This window comes from Schistocerca serialis, unplaced genomic scaffold, assembly GCF_023864345.2.
Source record: "Schistocerca serialis cubense isolate TAMUIC-IGC-003099 unplaced genomic scaffold, iqSchSeri2.2 HiC_scaffold_1363, whole genome shotgun sequence".
NCBI classification, from domain to species: Eukaryota; Metazoa; Arthropoda; class Insecta; order Orthoptera; family Acrididae; genus Schistocerca; species Schistocerca serialis.
The window spans coordinates 8,050,693-8,073,030 of NW_026047584.1; positions in this window are offsets into that span (position 1 = coordinate 8,050,693).

The following is a 22,338-nucleotide window of genomic DNA, read 5'->3' on the forward strand; positions in this document are numbered from 1 at the left end:
CGATGCTTCACTTCAGGTTTAATGTGTCCCTCTGACCTTGTTATTGACGATGAATCACAGAAATTGCATCGGAATTAAATACAAAAGGCACAAAGCAGACATAAGTACATGTAGACTGACTTTTCCTAATGTCTATGATATGAACCATTCCTGTGACACTAGTTATAGATTCCGATGGTTCATTTCAGGTTTACTGTATCCCTTGGACATTCTTATTGACGATGAAACACAGAAATTGCATCGGAATTAAATAGAAAAGGCACAATACCGACTTCAGTACGAGAAGACTGACTCTTCCAACTGTCTACGTTTCGAACCATTCCTGTGACACTAGTTATAGATTCCGATGCTTCACTTCAGTTTACTGTATCCCTCTGACCTTCTTATTGACGATGAAACACAGAAATTGCATCGGAATTAAATACAAAAGGCACAGTGCTAACTTAACTACAAGAAGACTGACTCTTCTTACTGACTATGTTTTGAACCATTCCTGCGACACTAGTTATAGATTCCGATGCTTAACTTCAGGATAACTGTATCCCACTGACCTTCTTAGTGACGATGAAACAAGAAATTGCATCGAAATTAAATACAAAAGGCACAATGCCGACTAAGGTACAAGAAGACTGACTCTTCTTACTGACTATGTTTTGAACCATTCCTGTGACACTAGTTATAGATTTCGATGCTTCACTCCAGGTTTACTGTATCCCTTGGACCTTCATATTGACGATGAAACACAGAAATTGCATCGGAATTAAATACAAAAGGCACAATGCCGACTTAACTACAATAAGACTGACTCTTCTTCTGCCTATGCTTTGAACCATTCCTGTGTCACTGGTTATAGATTTTGATGCTTCACTTCACGTTTACTGTATCCCTTGGACCTTCTTATTGACGATGAAACACAGAAATTGCATCGGAATTAAATACAAAAGGCACAATGCCGACTTAAGTACAAAAGACTGACTCTTCTAACTGACTATGTTTTGAACCATTCCTGTGACACTAGTTATAGATTCCGATGCTTCACTTCAGCTTTACTGTATCCCTCTGACCTTCTTATTGACGATGAAACACAGAAATTGCATCGGAATTAAATAAATAATGCACAATGTCGACTTAAGAACAATAAGACTGACTCTTCTTATTGTCTATGCTTTGAACCATTCCTGTGACACTAGTTACAAATTCAGATGCTTCACTCCAGGTTTACTGTATCCCTTGGACCTTCTTATTTACGATGAAACACAGAAATTGCATCGGAATTAAATACAAAAGGCACAATGCGGACTTACGTACAAGAAGACTGGCTCTTCTTACTGACTATGCTTTGAAGCATTCCTGTGACACTAGTTATAGATTCCGATGCTTCACTTCAGTTTCACTGTATCCCTTGGACCTTCTTACTGACGATGAAACCCAGAAATTGCATCGGAATTAAATAGAAAAGGCCAAATGCCGGCTTAAGTACAAGAAGACTGACTCTTCCCACTGTCTATGATTTGAACCATTCCTGTGACAATAGTTATAGATTCCGATGCTTCACTTCAGGTTTACTGTATCCTTCTGCCCTTCTTATTGACGATGAAACACAGAAATTGCATCGGAATTAAATACAAAAGCATGATGCCGACTAAAGTACAAGAAGACGGACTCTTCTTACTGACTATGTTTTGAACCATCCTGTGACACTATTTATAGATTCCGATGCTTCACTTCAGGTTTACTGTATCCCTTGGACATTCCTATTGACGATGAGACACAGATATCGCATGGGAATTGAATAGGAAAAGCACAATGCCGACTTAAGTACAAAAAGACTGACTCTTCCTACTCTCTATATTTTGAACCATTCCTGTGACACTAGTTTGTTATTCCGATGCTTCACTTGACGTTTACTGTATCCCTCGGACCTTCTTATGGACCGTGAAACACAGAAATTGCATCGGAATAAAATACAAAAGGCACAATGCCGACTTAAGTACAAGAAGACTGAATCTCCCAACTCTCTATGTTTTGTACCAATCCTGTGACACTAGATATAGTTTCCGATGCTTCACTTCAGGTTTACTGTATACCTCTGACCATCTTATTGACGATGAAAAACAGAAATTGCATCGGAATGAAATAGAGAAGGTACAATACCGACTTAAGTACAAGAAGATTGACTCATCCTACTGTCTATGTTTTGAACCATTCCTGTGACACTAGTTATAGATTCCGATGCTTAACTTCAGGATAACTGTATCCCACTGACCTTCTTAGTGACGATGAAACATAGAAATTGCATCGAAATTAAATACAAAAGGCACAATGCCGACTTAGGTACAAGAAGACTGACTCTTCTTACTGACTATGTTTTGAACCATTCCTGTTACACTAGTTATAGATTCCGATGCTCACTCCAGGTTTACTGTATGCCTTGGACCTTCACATTGACGATGAAACACAGAAATTGCATCGGTATTAAATACAAAAGGCACAATGCCGACTTATCTACAATAAGACTGACTCTTCTTCTGCCTATGCTTCGAACCATTCCTGTGTCACTGGTTATAGATTTTGATGCTTCACTTCACGTTTACTGTATCCCTTGGAACTTCTTATTGACGATGAAACACAGAAATTGCATCGGAATTAAATACAAAAGGCAGAATGCCGACTTAAGTACAAAAGACTGACTCATCTTACTGTCTATGTTTTGAACCATTCCTGTGACACTAGTTATAGATTCCGATGCTTCACTTCAGGTTTACTGTATCCCTCTGACCTTCTTATTGACGATGAAACACAGAATTTGCATCGGAATTAAATAAATAATGCACAATGTCGACTTAAGAACAATAAGACTGACTCTTCTTACTGTCTATGCTTTGAACCATTCCTGTGACACTAGTTACAAATTCAGATGCTTCACTCGAGGTTTACTGTATCCCTTGGACCTTCTTATTTACGATGAAACACAGAAATTGCATCGGAATTAAATACAAAAGGCACAATGCGGACTTAAGTACAAGAAGACTGGCTCTTCTTACTGACTATGCTTTGAACCATTCCTGTGACACTAGTTATAGATTCCGATGCTTCACTTCAGTTTCACTGTATCCCTTGGACCTTCTTACTGACGATGAAACCCAGAAATTGCATCGGAATTAATTAGAAAAGGCCAAATGCCGGCTTAAGTACAAGAAGACTGACTCTTCCCACTGTCTATGATTTGAACCATTCCTGTGACAATAGTTATAGATTCTGATGCTTCACTTCAGGTTTACTGTATCCTTCTGCCCTTCTTATTGACGATGAAACACAGAAATTGCATCGGAATTAAATACAAAAGCATGATGCCGACTTAAGTACAAGAAGACGGACTCTTCTTACTGACTATGTTTTCAACCATCCTGTGACACTAGTTATAGATTCCGATGCTTCACTTCAGGTTTACTGTATCCCTTGGACATTCCTATTGACGATGAGACACAGATATCGCATCGGAATTAAATAGAAAAAGCACAATGCCGACTTAAGTACAAAAAGACTGACTCTTCCTACTCTCTATATTTTGAACCATTCCTGTGACACTAGTTTGTTATTCCGATGCTTCACTTGACGTTTACTGTATCCCTCGGACCTTCTTATGGACGGTGAAACACAGAAATTGCATCGGAATAAAATACAAAAGGCACAATGCCGACTTAAGTACAAGAAGACTGAATCTCCCAACTCTCTATGTTTAGTACCAATCCTGTGACACTAGATATAGTTTCCGATGCTTCACTTCAGGTTTACTGTATCCCTCTGACCATGTTATTGACGATGAAAAACAGAAATTGCATCGGAATGAAATAGAGAAGGTACAATACCGACTTAAGTACAAGAAGACTGACTCATCCTACTGTCTACGTTTTGAACCATTCCTGTGACACTAGTTATAGATTCCGATGCTTCACTTCAGGTTTACTGTATCCCTGTGACCTTCGTATTGACGATGAAACACAGAAATTGCATCGGAATTAAATAGAAAAGGTACAATGCCGACTTAACTACAAGAAGACTGACTCTTCTTATTGACTATGTTTTGAACCATTCCTGTGACACTAGTTATAGATTCCGATGCTAAACTTCAGGATATCTGTATCCCACTGACCTTCTTAGTGACGATGAAACACAGAAATTGCATCGGATTTAAATACAAAAGGCACAATGCCGACTTAAGTACAAGAAGACTGGCCCTTCTTACTGCCTATGCTTTGGACCATTCCTGTGACACTAGTTATAGACTCCGAAGCTTCACTTCAGTTTCACTGTATCCCTTGGGCCTTCTAATTGACGATGAAACACACAAATTGCATCGGAATAAAATACAAAATTCACAACGCCGACTTAAGTACAAGAAGGCTGACTCTTCTTACTGCCTATGATTTGAACCATTCCTGTGACACTAGTTACAGATTCCGATGCTTCACTCCAGGTTTAGTGTCTCCCTTGGACCTCCTTATTGACGATGAAACACAGAAATTGCATCGGATTTAAATACAAAAGGCACAATGCCGACTTAAGTACAAGAAGACTGGCTCTTCTTACTGACTATGATTTGAACCATTCCTGTGACACTAGTTGAAAATTCCGATGCTTCACTTCAGGTTCACTGTAACCCTTGGACCTACTTATTGACGATGAAACACAGAAATTGCATCGGAATTAAATAGAAAATGCACAATGCCGACTTAAGTACAAGAAGACGGACTCTTCTTACTGACTATGTATTGAACCATTCCTGTGACACTAGTTATGGATTCCGATGCTTCACTTCAGGTTTACTGTATCCCTCTGACCTTCTTATTGACGATAAAACACAGAAATTGCTTCGGAATTAAATACAAAAGGCACAATACCGACTTAAGTACAAGAAGACTGACTCTTCTTACTGTCAATGTTTTGAACCATTCCTGTGACGCTAGTTATAGATTCCGATGCTTCACTCCAGGTTTAATGTATCCCTTGGACCTTCTTATTCACGATGAAACACAGAAATTGCATCAGAATTAAATTGAAAATGCACAATGCCGACTTAAGTACAAGAAGACTGACTCTTCTTATTGACTATGTTTGGAACCATTGCTGTGACACTAGTTATAGATTCCAATGCTTCACTTCAGGTTCAGTGTATCCCTTGGACCATCCTATCGACGATGAGACACAGAAATCGCATCGGAATTAAATAGAAAAAGCACAATGCCGACTTAAGTTCAAGAAGACTGACTCTTCCTACTGTCTATGTTGTGATCCATTCCTGTGACACCAGTTTTTTATTCCGCTGCTTAACTTAAGGTTTACTGTATCCCTCTGACCTTCGTATTGACGATGAAACACAGAAATTGCATCGGAATTAAATAGAAACGGCACCATGCCGACTTAACTACAAGAAGACTGACTCTTCTTACTGACTATATTTTGAACCATTCCTGTGACACTAGTTATAGATTCCGATGCTTAATTTCTGGATTACTGTATACCAATGACATTCTTAGTGACGATGAAACACAGAAATTGCATCGGAATTAAATACAAAAGGCACAATGCCGACTTAAGTACAAGAAGACCGACTCTTCTTACTGTCTATGTTTTGAACCATCCATGTGACACTAGTTATGGATTCTGATGCTTCACTCCAGGTTCACTGTATCCATTGGACCTTCTTATTGACGATGAAACAGCGAAATTGCATCATAATTAAATAGAAAAGGCACAATGATAACTTAAGTACAAGAAGACTGACTCTTCTTACTGACTATGTTTTGAACCATTCCTGTGACACTAGTCATAGATTCCGATGCTTAACTTCACGATTACTGTATCCCTCTGACCTTCTTATTGACGATGAAACACAGAAATTGCATCGGAATTAAATAAATAATGCACAATGCCGACTTAAGAACAATAAGACTGACTCTTATTACTGTCTATGCTTTGAACCATTCCTGTGACACTAGTTATACATTCCGACGCTTCACTTCAGGTTTACTGTATCCCTATGAGCTTCTTATTGACGATGAATCACAGAAATTGCATCGGTATTAAATACAAAAGGCACAAAGGAGACATAAGTACATGTAGACTGACTTTTCCTAATGTCTATGATATGAACCATTCCTGTGACACTAGTTATAGATTCCGATGGTTCATTTCAGGTTTACTGTATCCCTTGGACATTCTTATTGACGATGAAACACAGAAATTGCATCGGAATTAAATACAAAAGTCACAATGCCGACTTAAGTACAAGAAGACTGACTCTTCCACCTGTCTACGTTTCGAACCATTCCTGTGACACTAGTTATAGATTCCGATGCTTCACTTCAGGTTTACTGTATCCCTCTGACCTTCTTATTGACGATGAAACACAGAAATTGCATCGGAATTAAATACAAAAGGCACAATGCCGACTTAACTACAAGAAGACTGTCTCTTCTTACTGACTATGTTTTGAACCATTCCTGCGACACTAGTTATAGATTCCGATGCTTAACTTCAGGATAACTGTATCCCACTGACCTTCTTAGTGACGATGAAACAGAAATTGCATCGAAATTAAATATAAAAGGCACAATGCCGACTTAGGTACAAGAAGACTGACTCTTCTTACTGACTATGTTTTGAACCATTCCTGTGACACTAGTTATAGATTCTGATGCTTCTCTTCAGGTTTACTGTATCCCTTGGACCTTCTTATTGGCGATGAAACACAGAAAGAGCATCGGAATTAAATACAAAGGCACAATGCCGACTTAAGCACAAGAAGACTGACTCATCTTACTGTCTATGTTTGAACCATTCCTGTGACACTAGTTATAGATTCCGATGCTTCACTCCAGGTTTACTGTATCCCTTGGACCTTCATATTGACGATGAAACACAGAAATTCCATCGGAATTAAATACAAAAGGCACAATGCCGACTTAACTACAAGAAGACTGTCTCTTCTCCTGTCTATGTTTTGAACCATTCCTGTGTCACTGGTTATAGATTTCGATGCTTCACTTCACGTTTACTGTATCCCTTGGGCCTTCTTATTGACGATGAAACACAGAAATTGCATCGGAATTAAATACAAAAGCCACAATGCCGACTTAAGTACAAAAGACAGCCTCTTCTTACTGACTATGTTTTGAACCATTCCTGTGACACTAGATATAGATTACGATGCTTCACTCAAGGTTTACTCAATCCCTTAGACCTTCTTATTGACGATGAAACACAGAAATTGCATCGGAATTAAGTAAATAATGCACAATGCCGACTTAAGAACAATAAGACTGACTCTTATTACTGTCTATGTTTTGAACCATTCCTGTGACATTAGTTACAGATTCAGATGCTTCACTCGAGGTTTACTGTATCCCTTGGACTTTCTTATTTACGATGAAACACAGAAATTGCATCGCAATTAAATACAAAAGGCCCAATGCCGACTTAAGTACAAGAAGACTGGCTCTTCTTACTGACTATGCTTTGAACCATTCCTGTGACACTAGTTATAGATTCCGATGCTTCAATTCAGTTTCACTGTATCCCTTGGACCTTCTTATTGACGATGAAACACAGAAATTGCATCGGTAATAAAAAGAAAAGGCACAATGTCGACTTAAGTACAAGAAGACTGGCTCTTCTTACTGACTATGCTTTGAACCATTCCTGTGACACTAGTTATAGATTCCGATGCTTCACTTCAGTTTCACTGTATCCCTTGGACCTTCTTACTGACGATGAAACCCAGAAATTGCATCGGAATTAAATAGAAAAGGCCCAATGCCGGCTTAAGTACAAGAAGACTGATTCTTCCTACTGTCTATGATTTGAACCATTCCTGTGACACTAGTTATAGATTCCGATGCTTCACTTGAGGTTTACTGTATCCTTCTGCCCTTCTTATTGACGATGAAACACAGAAATTGCATCGGAATTAAATATAAAAGGCACAATGCCGACTTAAGTACAAGAAGACTGACCCTGCTTACTGTCTATGTTTTGAACCATTAATGTGATACTAGTTATAAATTCTGAGGCTTCACTTCAGGTTTACTGTATCCCTTGGACCTTCTTATTGGCGATGAAACACAGAAATTGCATCGGAATTAAATACAAAAGCACAATGCCGACTTAAGTACAAGAAGACGGACTCTTCTTACTGACTATGTTTTGGACTATCCTGTGACACTAGTTATAGATTCCGATGCCTCACTTCTGGTTTACTGTATCCCTTGGACATTCCTATTGACGATGAGGCACAGATATCGCATCGGAATTAAATAGAAAAAGCACAATGCCGTCTTAAGTACAAAAAGACTGACTCTTCCTACTCTCTATATTTTGAACCATTCCTGTGACACTAGTTTGTTATTCCGATGCTTCACTTGACGTTTACTGTATCCCTCGGACCTTCTTATGGACGGTGAAACACAGAAATTGCATCGGAATAAAATACAAAAGGCACAATCCCGACTTAAGTACAAGAAGACTGAATCTCCCAACTCTCTATGTTTTGTACCAATCCTATGACACTAGATATAGTTTCCGATGCTTCACTTCAGGTTTACTGTATCCCTCTGACCATCTTATTGACGATGAAAAACAGAAATTGCATCGGAATTAAATAGAGAAGGTACAATACCGACTTAAGTACAAGAAGACTGACTCATCCTACTGTCTATGTTTTGAACCATTCCTGTGACACTAGTTATAGATTCCGATGCTTCACTTCAGGTTTACTGTATCCCTTGGACCTTCTTATTAACGATGAAACACACACATTGCATCGGAATTAAATAGAAAAGGCACAATGCCGACTTAACTACAAGAAGACTGACTCTTCTTACTGACTATGTTTTGAACCATTCCTGTGACAATAGTTATAGATTCCGATGCTTCACTTCAGGTTTACTCTATCCCTCTGACCTTCTTATTGACGATGAATCACAGAAATTGCATCGGAATTAAATACGAAAGGCACAAAGGAGACTTAAGTACATGTAGACTGACTTTTCCTAATGTCTATGTTTTGAACCATTCCTGTGACACTAGTTATAGATTCCGATAGTTCATTTCAGGTATACTGTATCCCTGTGACCTTCGTATTGACGATGAAACACAGAAATTGCATCGGAATTAAATAGAAAAGGCACAATGCCGACTTAACTACAAGAAGACTGACTCTTCTTACTGACTATGTTTTGAACCATTCCTGTGACAATAGTTATAGATTCCGATGCTTAACTTCAGGATAACTGTATCCCACTGACCTTCTTAGTGACGATGAAACACAGAAATTGCATTGGAATAAAATACAAAAGGCACATTGCCGACTTAAGTACAAGAAGACTGACTCTTCTTACTGACTATGTTTTGAACCACTCCTGTGACACTAGTTATAGATTCTGATGCTTCACTTCAGGTTTACTGTCTCCCTTGGACCTTCTTATTGGCGATGAAACACAAAAAGTGCATCGGAATTAAATACAAAAAGCACAATGCCGAATTAAGTACAAGAAGACTGACTCATCTTACTGTCTAGGTTTTGAACCATTCCTGTGACACTAGTTATAGATTCCGATGCTTCACTCCATTGTTACTGTATCTCTTGGACCTTCATATTGACGATGAAACCCAGAAATTGCATCGGAATTAAATACAAAAAAGCACAATGCCGACTTAAGTACAAGAAGACTGACTCTACTTACTGACTATGTTTTGAACCATTCCTGTGACACTAGTTATAGATTCCGATGCTTCACTTCATATTTACTGTATCCCTCTGACCTTCTAATTGACGATAAAACACAGAAATTACATCGGAATTAAATAGATAAGGCGCAATGCCGACTTAAGTACAAGAAGACTGAATCTTCTTACTGTCTATGTTTTGAACCATGCCTGTGACACTAGATATAGATTCCGATGCTTCACTCTAGGTTTACTGTATCCCTTGGACATACTTATTGACGATGAAAGGCATAAATTGCATCGGAATTAAATAAAAAATGCACAATGCCGACTTAAGTACAAGAAGACTGACTCTTCTTACTGTCTATCTTTTGAACCATTCCTGTGACACTAGTTACAGATTCCGATGCTTCACTCCAGGTTTACTGTATCCCTTGGATCTTCCTACTGACGATGAAACACAGAAATTGCATCGGAATTAAATACAACATTCACAATGCCAACTTAAGTACAAGAAGACTGACTCTTCTTACTGTCTATGATTTGAACCATTCCTGTGACACTAGTTACAGATTCCGATGCTTCTCTCCAGGATTACTGTCTCCCTTGGACCTTCTTATTGACGAAGAAACACAGTAATTGCATCGGAATTAAATACAAAAGGCACAATGCCGACTTAAGTACAAGAAGACTGACTCTGCTTACTGTCTATGATTTGAACCATTCCTGTGATACTAGTTATAGATTTCGATGCTTCACTTCAGGTTTACTGTATCCCTCTGACCCTCTTATTGACGATGAAACACAGAAATTGCATCGGAATTAAATACAAAAGGGACAATACCGACTTAAGTACAAGAAGACTGACTCTTCTTACTGACTATGATTTGAACCATTCCTGTGACACTAGTCATAGATTGCGATGCTTAACTTCAGGATTTCTGTATCCCTCTGACCTTCTTATTGACGATGAAACACAGAAATTGTATCGGAATTAAATACAAAAGGCACAATGCCGACTTAAGTACAAGAAGACTGACTCTTCCTACTGTCTATGTTTTGAACCATTACTGTGACACTAGTTATAAATTCCGTTGCTTCACTTCAGGTTTACTGTATCCCTTGGACCTTCTTATTGACGATGAAACACAGAAATTGTATCGGAATTAAATACAAAACTCACAATGCCGACTTAAGTACCAGAGGTCTGACTCTTCTTACTGACAATGTTTTGAACCATTCCTGTGACACTAGTTATAAATTCCGTTGCTTCACTTCAGGTTTACTGTATCCCTTGGACATTCTTATTGACGATGAAACACAGAAATTTCATCGGAATTAAATACAATAGGCACAATGCCGACTTAAGTACAAGAAGACTGACTCTTCTTTCTGTCTATGTTTTGAACCATCCCTGTGACACTAGTTATGGATTCCGTTGCTTCACTCCAGGTTCACTGTATCCCTTGGACCTTCTTATTGACGATGAAACACAGAAATTGCATCGGAAATAAATACAATAGGCTCAATGCCGACTAAAGTACAAGAAGACTGACACTTCCTACTGTCTATGTTTTGAACCATTCCTGTGACACTAGTTATGGACTCCGATGCTTCACTCCAGGTTTACTGTATCCCTTGGACCTTCTTATTGACGATGAAAAACAGAAATTGCATCGGAATTAAATTGAAAAGGTACAATGCCGAATGAAGTAAAAGAAGTCTGACTCTTCTGACTGTCTATGTTTTGAACCATTAATGTGACACTAGTTATAGATTACGATGCTTCACTCCAGGTTTACTGTATTCCTTGGACCTTCTTATTGACGGTGAAACAGAGAAATTGCATCATAATTAAATAGAAAAGGCACAATGATAACTTAAGTACAAGAAGACTGACTCTTCTTACTGACTATGTTTTGAGCCATTCCTGTGACACTAGTCACAGATTCCGATGCTTCACTTCAGGATAACTGTATCCCTCTGAACTTCTTATTGACGATGAAACACAGAAATTGCATCGGAATTAAATAGAAAAGGCACAATGCCGACTTAAGTACATGAAAACTGACTCATCTTACTATCTATGCTTTGAACCGTCCCTGTGACGCTAGTTATAGATTCCGCTGCTTCACTACAGGTTTACTGTATCCCTTGGACCTTCTTATTAACGATGAAACACAGAAATTGCATCGGAATTAAATACAAAAGGGACAATACCGACTTAAGTACAAGAAGACTGACTCTTCTTACTGACTATGATTTGAACCATTCCTGTGACACTAGTCATAGATTCCGATGCTTAACTTCAGGATTTCTGTATCCCTCTGACCTTCTTATTGACGATGAAACACAGAAATTGTATCGGAATTAAATACAAAAGGCACAATGCCGACTTAAGTACATGTAGACTGACTTTTCCTTCTGTCTATGTTTTGAACCAATCCTGTGACACTTGTTATAGATTCCGATGGTTCATTTCTGGTTAACTGTATCCCTTGGACCTTCTTATTGACGATGAAACACAGAAATTGCATCGGAATTAAATGCAAAAGGCACAATGCCGACTTAAGTACAAGAAGACTGACTCTTCCAACTGTCTATGGTTTGAACAATTCCTGTGTCACTAGTTATAGATTCCGATGCTTCACTTCAGGTTTACTTTATCCCTCTGACCGTCGTATTGACGAAGAAACACAGAAATTGCATCGGAATTAAATAGAAAAGGCACAATGCCGACTTAAGTACTAGAAGACTGTCTCTTCCTACTGTCTATGTTTTGAACCATTCCTGTGATACTAGTTATAGATTCCGATGCTTCACTTCAGGTTTACTGTATCCCTTGGACTTTCTTATTGACGATGAAACACAGAAATTGCATCGGAATTAAATACAAAAGGCACAATGCCGACTTAACTACAAGAAGACTGACTCTTCTTACTGACTATGCTTTGAACCATTCCTGTGACTCTAGTTATAGATTCCGATGCTTAACTTCATGATTACTGTATCCCTCTGACCTTCTTAGTGACGATGAAACACAGAAATTGCATCGGAATTAAATACAAAAAGCAGAATGCCTACTTAAGTACATGAAAACTGACTCATCTTACTATCTATGCTTTGAACCGTCCCTGTGACGCTAGTTATAGATTCCGCTGCTTCACTACAGGTTTACTGTATCCCTTGGACCTTCTTATTAACGATGAAACACAGAAATTGCATCGGAATTAAATACAAAAGGGACAATACCGACTTAAGTACAAGAAGACTGACTCTTCTTACTGACTATGATTTGAACCATTCCTGTGAAACTAGTCATAGATTCCGATGCTTAACTTCAGGATTTCTGTATCCCTCTGACCTTCTTATTGACGATGAAACACAGAAATTGTATCGGAATTAAATACAAAAGGCACAATGCTGACTTAAGTACAAGAAGACTGACTCTTCTTACTGTCTATGTTTTGAACCATCCCTGTGACACTAGTTATAGATTCCGATGCTTCACTCCAGGTTTACTGTATCCCTTGGACCTTCTTATTGACGATGAAGCACAGAAATTGTATCGGAATTAAATACAAAACTCACAATGCCGACTTAAGTACCAGAAGTCTGACTCTTCTTACTGACTATGTTTTGAACCATTCCTGTGACACTAGTTATAAATTCCGTTGCTTCACTTCAGGTTTACTGTATCCCTTATACCTTCTTATTGACGATGAAACACAGAAATTGCATAGGAATTAAATACAAAAGGCACAATGCAGAATTAAGTACAAAAAGACTGACTCTTCTTACTGTCTATGTTTTGAAACATTTGTGTGACACTAGTTATAGATTCCGATGCTTCACTCCAGGTTCACTGTATCCCTTGGACCTTCTTATTGACGATGAAACACAGAAATTGCATCGGAATTAAATACAATAGGCTCAATGCCGACTAAAGTACAAGAAGACTGACTCTTCCTACTGTCTATGTTTTGAACCATTCCTGTGACACTAGTCGTAGATTCCGATGCTTCACTTCAGGTTTACTGTATCCCTCTTACCTTCGTATTGACTATGAAACACAGAAATTGCATTGGAATTATATACAAAAGGCACAATACCGACTTAAGTACAAGAAGACTGACTCTTCTTACTGACTATGTTTTTAACCATTCCTGTGACACTAGTCATAGATTCCGATGCTTAACTTCAGGATTACTGTATCCCTCTGACCTTTTTATTGACGATGATACACAGAAATTGCATCGGCCTTAAATACAAAAGGTACAATGCCGACTTAAGTACAAGAAGACTGACTCTTCTTACTGTCTATGTTTTGAACCATCCCTGTGACACTAGTTATAGATTCCGATGCTTCACTCCAGGTTTACATTTTGCCTTGGACCATCTTATTGACGATGAAACACCGAAATTGCATCAGAATTAAATAGAAAATGCACAATGATGACTTAAGTACAAGAAGACTGACTCTTCTTACTGATTATTCTTTGATCCATTCCTGTGACGCTAGTTATAGTTTCCGATGCTTCAGTTCAGATTTACTGTATCCCTTGGACGTTCTTATTGACGTTGAAACAATGAAATTGCGTCGGAATTAAATAGATAAGGCACAATGCCGCCTTAAGTACAAGAATACTGACTCATCTTACTGTCTAAGTTTTGAACCATCCCTGTGACACTAGTTATGGATTCCGATGCTTCACTTCAGGTTTACTGTATCCCTCTGACCCTCTTATTGACGATGAAACACAGATATTGCATCGGAATTAAATGCAAATGGCACAATGCCGAATTGAGTACAAGAAGATTGACTCTTCTTACTGTCTATGTTTTGAACCATTCCTGTGACACTAGTTATGGACTCCGATGCTTCACTCCAGGTTCACTGTATCCCTTGAACCTTCTTATTGACGATGAAACACAGAAATTGCATCGGAATTAAATACAAAAGGCACAATGCCGACTTAAGTACATGTAGACTGACTTTTCCTACTGTCTATGTTTTGAACCTTTCCTATGACACTTGTTATAGATTCCGATGGTTCATTTCTGGTTTACTATATCCCTTGGACCTTCTTATTGACGATTAAACACAGAAATTGCATCGGAATTAAATACAAAAGGCACAATGCCGACTTAAGTACAAGAAGACTGACTCTTCCAACTGTCTATGTTTTGAACAATTCCTGTGACACTAGTTATAGATTCTTATGCTTCAATTCAGGTTTAATTTATCCCTCTGACCGTCGTATTGACGAAGAAACACAGAAATTGCATGGGAATTAAATAGAAATGGCACAATGCTGACTTAAGTACTAGAAGACTGACTCTTCCTACTGTCTATGTTTTGAACCATTCCTGTGATACTAGTTATAGATTCCGATGCTTCACTTCAGGTTTACTGTATCCCTCAGACTTTCTTATTGACGATGAAACACAGAAATTGCATCGGAAATAAATACAAAAGGCACAATGCCGACTTAACTACAAGAAGACTGACTCTTCTTACTGACTATGCTTTGAACCATTCCTGTGACTCTAGTTATAGATTCCGATGCTTAACTTCATGATTACTGTATCTCTCTGACCTTCTTAGTGTCGATGAAACACAGAAATTTCATCGGAATTAAATACAAAAGGCACAATGCCGACTTAAGTACAAGAAGACTGACTCTTCTTACTGTCTATGTTTTGAACCATCAATGTGACACTAATTATGGATTCCGATGCTTCACTCCAGGTTCACTGTATCCCTTGGACCTTCTTATTGACTATGAAACACAGAAATTGCGTCGGAATTAAATACAATAGGCTCAATGCTGACTAAAGTACAAGAAGACTGACTCTTCCTACTGTCTATGTTTTGAACCATTCCTGTGACACTAGTCATAGATTCCGATGCTTCACTTCAGGTTTACTGTATTCCTCTCACCTTCGTATTGACTATGAAACACAGAGATTGCATCGGAATTAAATACAAAAGGTAAAATACCAACTTAAGTACAAGAAGACTGACTCTTCTTACTGACTATGTTTTTAACCATTCCTGTGACACTAGTCATAGATTCCGATGCTTCACTTGAGGATTACTGTATCCCTCTGACCTTTTTATTGACGATGAAACACAGAAATTGCATCGGCCTTAAATAGAAAAGGCACAATGCCGACTTAAGTACAAGAAGACTGACTCTTCTTACTGTCTATGTTTTGGACCATCCCTGTGACACTAGTTATAGATTCCGATGCTTCACTCCAGGTTTACTGTATGCCTTGGACCATCTTATTGACATTGAAACACAGAAATTGCGTCGGAATTAAATAGAAAAGGCACAATGCCGACTTAAGTACAAGAATACTGACTCATCTTACTATCTATGTTTTGAACCATCCCTGTGACACTAGTTATTGATTCCGATGCTTCACTCCAGGTTTACTGTATCCCTTATACCTTCTTATTGACGAAGAAACACAGAAATTGCAGCGGAATTAAATACAAAAAGCACAATGCCGACTTAAGTACAAGAAGACTGACTCTTCTTACTGACTATGTTTTGAACCTTTCCTGTGACTCTAGTTATAGATTCCGATGCTTCACTTCAGGTTAACTGTATCCCTCTGACCCTCTTATTGACGATGAAACACAGAAATTGCATCGGAATTAAATACAAATGGCACAATGCCGAATTGAGTACAAGAAGATTGACTCTTCTTACTGTCTATGTTTTGAACCATTCCTGTGACACTAGTTATGGACTCCGATGCTTCACTCCAGGTTTACTGTATCCCTTGGACCTTCTTATTGACGATGAAAAACATAAAATTGCATCGGAATTAAATTGAAAAGTACAATGACGAATGAAGTAAAAGAGGTCTGACTCTTCTTACTGTCTATGTTTTGAACCATTAATGTGACACTAGTTATAGATTACGATGCTTCACTCCAGGTTTACTGTATTCCTTGGACCTTCTTATTGACGATGAAGCAGAGAAATTGCATCATAATTAAATAGAAAAGGCACAATGATAACTTAAGTACAAGAAGACTGACTCTTCTTACTGACTATGTTTTGAACCATTCCTGTGACACTAGTCATAGATTCCGCTGCTTCACTTCAGGATTACTGTATCCCTCTGACCTTCTTATTGACGATGAAACACAGAAATTGCATCGGAATTAAATACAAAAGGCACAATGCCGACTTAAGTACATGTAGACTGACTTTTCCTACTGTCTATGTTTTGAACCATTCCTGTGACACTTGTTATAGAATCCGATGGTTCATTTCTGGTTTACTGTATCCCTTGGACCTTCTTATTGACGATGAAACACAGATATTGCATCGGAATTAAATACAAAAGGCACAATGCCGACTTAACTACAAGAAGACTGACTCTTCTTACTGACTATGCTTTGAACCATTCCTGTGACTCTAGTTATAGATTCCGATGCTTAACTTCATGATTACTGTATCCCTCTGACCTTCTTAGTGACGATGAAACACAGATATTGCATCGGAATTAAATACAAAAAGCACAATGCCGACTTAAGTACATGAAAACTGACTCATCTTACTATCTATGTTTTGAACCGTCCCTGTGACGCTAGTTATAGATTCCGCTGCTACACTACAGGTTTACTGTATCCCTTGGACCTTCTTATTAACGATGAAACACAGAAATTGCATCGGAATTAAATACAAAAGGGACAATACCGACTTAAGTACAAGAAGACTGACTCTTCTTACTGACTATGATTTGAACCATTCCTGTGATACTAGTCATATATTCCGATGCTTAACTTCAGGATTTCTGTATCCCTCTGACCTTCTTATTGACGATGAAACACAGAAAATGTATCGGAATTAAATACAAAAGGCACAATGCCGACTTAAGTACAAGAAGACTGACTCTTCTTACTGTCTATGTTTTGAACCATCCCTGTGACACTAGTTATAGATTCCGATGCTTCACTCCAGTTTACTGTATCCCTTGGACCTTCTTATTGACGATGAAACACAGAAATTGTATCGTAATTAAATACAAAACTCACAATGCCGACTTAAGTACCAGAAGTCTGACTCTTCTTACTGACTATGTTTTGAACCATTCCTGTGACACTAGTTATAAATTCCGTTGCTTCACTTCAGGTTTACTGTATCCCTTGGACCTTCTTATTGACGATGAAACACAGAAATTGCATCGGAATTAAATACAAAAGGCACAATGCAGAATTAAGTACAAAAAGACTGACTCTTCTTACTGTCTATGTTTTGAAACATTTCTGTGACACTAGTTATAGATTCCGATGCTTCACTCCAGGTTCACTGTATCCCTTGGACCTTCTTATTGACGATGAAACACAGAAATTGCATCGGAATTAAATACAGTAGGCTCAATGCCGACTAAAGTACAAGAAGACTGACTCTTCCTACTGTCTATGTTTTGAACCATTCCTGTGACACTAGTCACAGATTCCGATGCTTCACTCCAGGTTTATTGTATGCCTTGGACCATCTTATTGACGATGAAACACAGAAATTGCATCAGAATTAAATAGAAAATGCACAATGATGACTTAAGTACAAGAAGACTGACTCTTCTTACTGATTATTTTTTGAACCATTCCTGTGACGCTAGTTATAGTTTCCGATGCTTCAGTTCAGGTTTACTGTATACCTTGGACGTTCTTATTGACGTTGAAACACAGAAATTGCGTCGGAATTAAATAGAAAAGGCACAATGCCGACTTAAGCACAAGAATACTGACTCATCTTACTGTCTTTGTTTTGAACCATCCCTGTGACACTAGTTATAGATTCCGATGCTTCACTTCAGGTTTACTGTATCCCTCTGACCCTCTTATTGATGATGAAACACAGAAATTGCATCGGAATTAAATACAAATGGCACAATGCCGAATTGAGTACAAGAAGATAGACTCTTCTTACTGTCTATGTTTTGAACCATTCCTGTTACACTAGTTATGGACTCCGATGCTTCACTCCAGGTTTACTGTATCCCTTGAACCTTCTTATTGACGATGAAACACAGAAATTGCATCGGAATTAAATACAAAAGGCACAATGCCGACTTAAGTACATGTAGACTGACTTTTCCTACTGTCTATGTTTTGAACCATTCCTATGACACTTGTTATAGATTCCGATGGTTCATTTCTGGTTTACTATATCCCTTGGACCTTCTTATTGACGATGAACCACAGAAATTGCATCGGAATTAAATACAAAAGGCACAATGCCGACTTAAGTACAAGAAGACTGACTCTCCCAACTGTCTATGTTTTGAACAATTCCTGTGACACTAGTTATAGATTCCGATGCTTGAATTCAGGTTTAATTTATCCCTCTGACCGTCGTATTGACGAACAAACACAGAAATTGCATCGGAATTAAATAGAAATGGCACAATGCCGACTTAAGTACTAGAAGACTGACTCTTTCTACTGTCTATGTTTTGAACCATTCCTGTGATACTAGTTATAGATTCCGATGCTTCACTTCAGGTTTACTGTATGCCTTGGACTTTCTTATTGACGATGAAACACAGAAATTGCATCGGAATTAAATACAAAAGGCACAATGCCGACTTAACTACAAGAAGACTGACTCTTCTTACTGACTATGCTTTGAACCATTCCTGAGACTCTAGTTATAGATTCCATTGCTTAACTTCATGATTACTGTATCTCTCTGACCTTCTTAGTGACGATGAAACACAGAAATTGCATCGGAATTAAATACAAAAAGCACAATGCCGACTTAAGTACAAGAAAACTGACTCATCTTACTATCTATGCTTTGAACCGTCCCTGTGACGCTAGTTATAGATTCCGCTGCTTCACTACAGATTTACTGTATCCCTTGGACCTTCTTATTAACGATGAAACACAGAAATTGCATTGGAATTAAATACAAAAGGGACAATACCGACATAAGTACAAGGAGACTGACTCTTCTTACTGACTATGATTTGAACCATTCCTGTGACACTAGTCATAGATTCCGATGCTTAACTTCAGGATTTCTGTATCCCTCTGACCTTCTTATTGACGATGAAACACAGAAATTGTATCGGAATTAAATATAAAAGGCACAATGCCGACTTAAGTACAAGAAGACTGACTCTTCCTACTGTCTATGTTTTGAACCAGTACTGTGACACTAGTTATAAATTCCGTTGCTTCACTTCAGGTTTTCTGTATCACTTGGACCTTCTTATTGACGATGAAACCCAGAAATTGTATCGGAATTAAAAACAAAACTCACAATGCCGACTTAAGTACCAGAAGTCTGACTCTTCTTACTGACTATGTTTTGAACCATTCCTGTGACACTAGTTATAAATTCCGTTGCTTCACTTCAGGTTTACTGTATCCCTTGGACCTTCTTATTGACGATGAAACACAGAAATTTCATCGGAATTAAATACAAAAGGCACAATGCCGACTTAAGTACAAGAAGACTGACTCTTCTTACTGTCTATGTTTTGAACCATTCCTGTGACACTAGTCATAGATTCCGATGCTTCACTTCAGGTTTACTGTATTCCTCTTACCTTCGTATTGACTATGAAACACAGAAATTGCATCGGAATTAAATACAAAAGGTAAAATACCAACTTAAGTACAAGAAGACTGACTCTTCTTACTGACTATGTTTTTAACCATTCCTGTGACACTAGTCATAGACTCCGATGCTTACCTTGAGGATTACTGTATCCCTCTGACTTTTTTTTGACGATGAAACACAGAAATTGCATCGGCCTTAAATACAAAAGGCACAATGCCGACTTAAGTACAAGAAGACTGACTCTTCTTACTGTCTATGTTTTGAACCATCGCTGTGACACTAGTTATAGATTCCAATGCTTCACTCCAGGTTTACTGTATGCCTTGGACCATCTTATTGACGATGAAACACAGAAATTGCATCAAAATTAAATAGAAAATGCACAATGATGACTTAAGTACAAGAAGACTGACTCTTCTTACTGATTATTCTTTGAACCATTCCTGTGACGCTAGTTATAGTTTCCGATGCTTCAGTTCAGGTTTACTGTATCCCTTGGACGTTCTTATTGACGTTGAAACACAGATATTGCGTCGGAATTAAATAGAAAAGGCACAATGCCGCCTTAAGTACAAGAATACTGACACATCTTACTGTCTATGTTTTGAACCATCGCTGTGACACTAGTTATAGACTCCGATGCTTCACTTCAGGTTTACTGTATCCCTCTGACCCTCTTATTGACGATGAAACACAGAAATTGCATCGGAATTAAATACAAATGGCACAATGCCGAATTGAGTACAAGAAGATTGACTCTTCTTACTGTCTATGTTTAGAACCATTCCTGTGACACTAGTTATGGACTCCGATGCTTCACTCCAGGTTTACTGTATCCCTTGAACCTTCTTATTGACGATGAAACGCAGAAATTGCATCGGAATTAAATACAAAAGGCACAATGCCGACATAAGTACATGTAGACTGACTTTTCCTACTGTCTATGTTTTGAACCATTCCTATGACACTTGTTATAGATTCCGATGGTTCATTTCTGGTTTACTATATCCCTTGGACCTTCCTATTGACGATTAAACACAGAAATTGCATCGGAATTAAATACAAAAGGCACAATGCCGACTTAAGTACAAGAAGACTGACTCTTCCAACTGTCTATGTTTTGAACATTTCCTGTGACACTAGTTATAGATTCCGATGCTTCAATTCAGGTTTAATTTATCCCTCTGACCGTCGTATTGACGAAGAAACACAGAAATTGCATCGGAATTAAATAGAAATGGCACGATGCCGACTTAAGTACTAGAAGACTGACTCTTCCTACTGTCTATGTTTTGAACCATTCCTGTGATACTAGTTATAGATTCCGATGCTTCACTTCAGGTTTACTGTATCCCTCAGACTTTCTTATTGACGATGAAACACAGAAATTGCATCGGAATTAAATACAAAAGGCACAATGCCGACTTAACTACAAGAAGACTGACTCTTCTTACTGACTATGCTTTGAACCATTCCTGTGACTCTAGTTATAGATTCCGATGCTTAACTTCATGATTACTGTATCTCTCTGACCTTCTTAGTGACGATGAAACACAGAAATTTCATCGGAATTAAATACAAAAAGCACAATGCCGACTTAAGTACAAGAAGACTGACTCTTCTTACTGTCTATGTTTTGAACCATCAATGTGACACTAGTTATGGATTCCGATGCTTCACTCCAGGTTCACTGTATCCCTTGGACCTTCTTATTGACTATGAAACACAGAAATTGCGTCGGAATTAAATACAATAGGCTCAATGCCGACTAAAGTACAAGAAGATTGACTCTTCCTACTGTCTATGTTTTGAACAATTCCTGTGACACTAGTCATAGATTCCGATGCTTCACTTTAGGTTTACTGTATTCCTCTCACCTTCGTATTGACTATGAAACACAGAAATTGCATCGGAATTAAATACAAAAGGTAAAATACCAACTTAAGTACATGAAGACTGACTCTTCTTACTGACTATGTTTTTAACCATTCCTGTGACACTAGTCATAGAT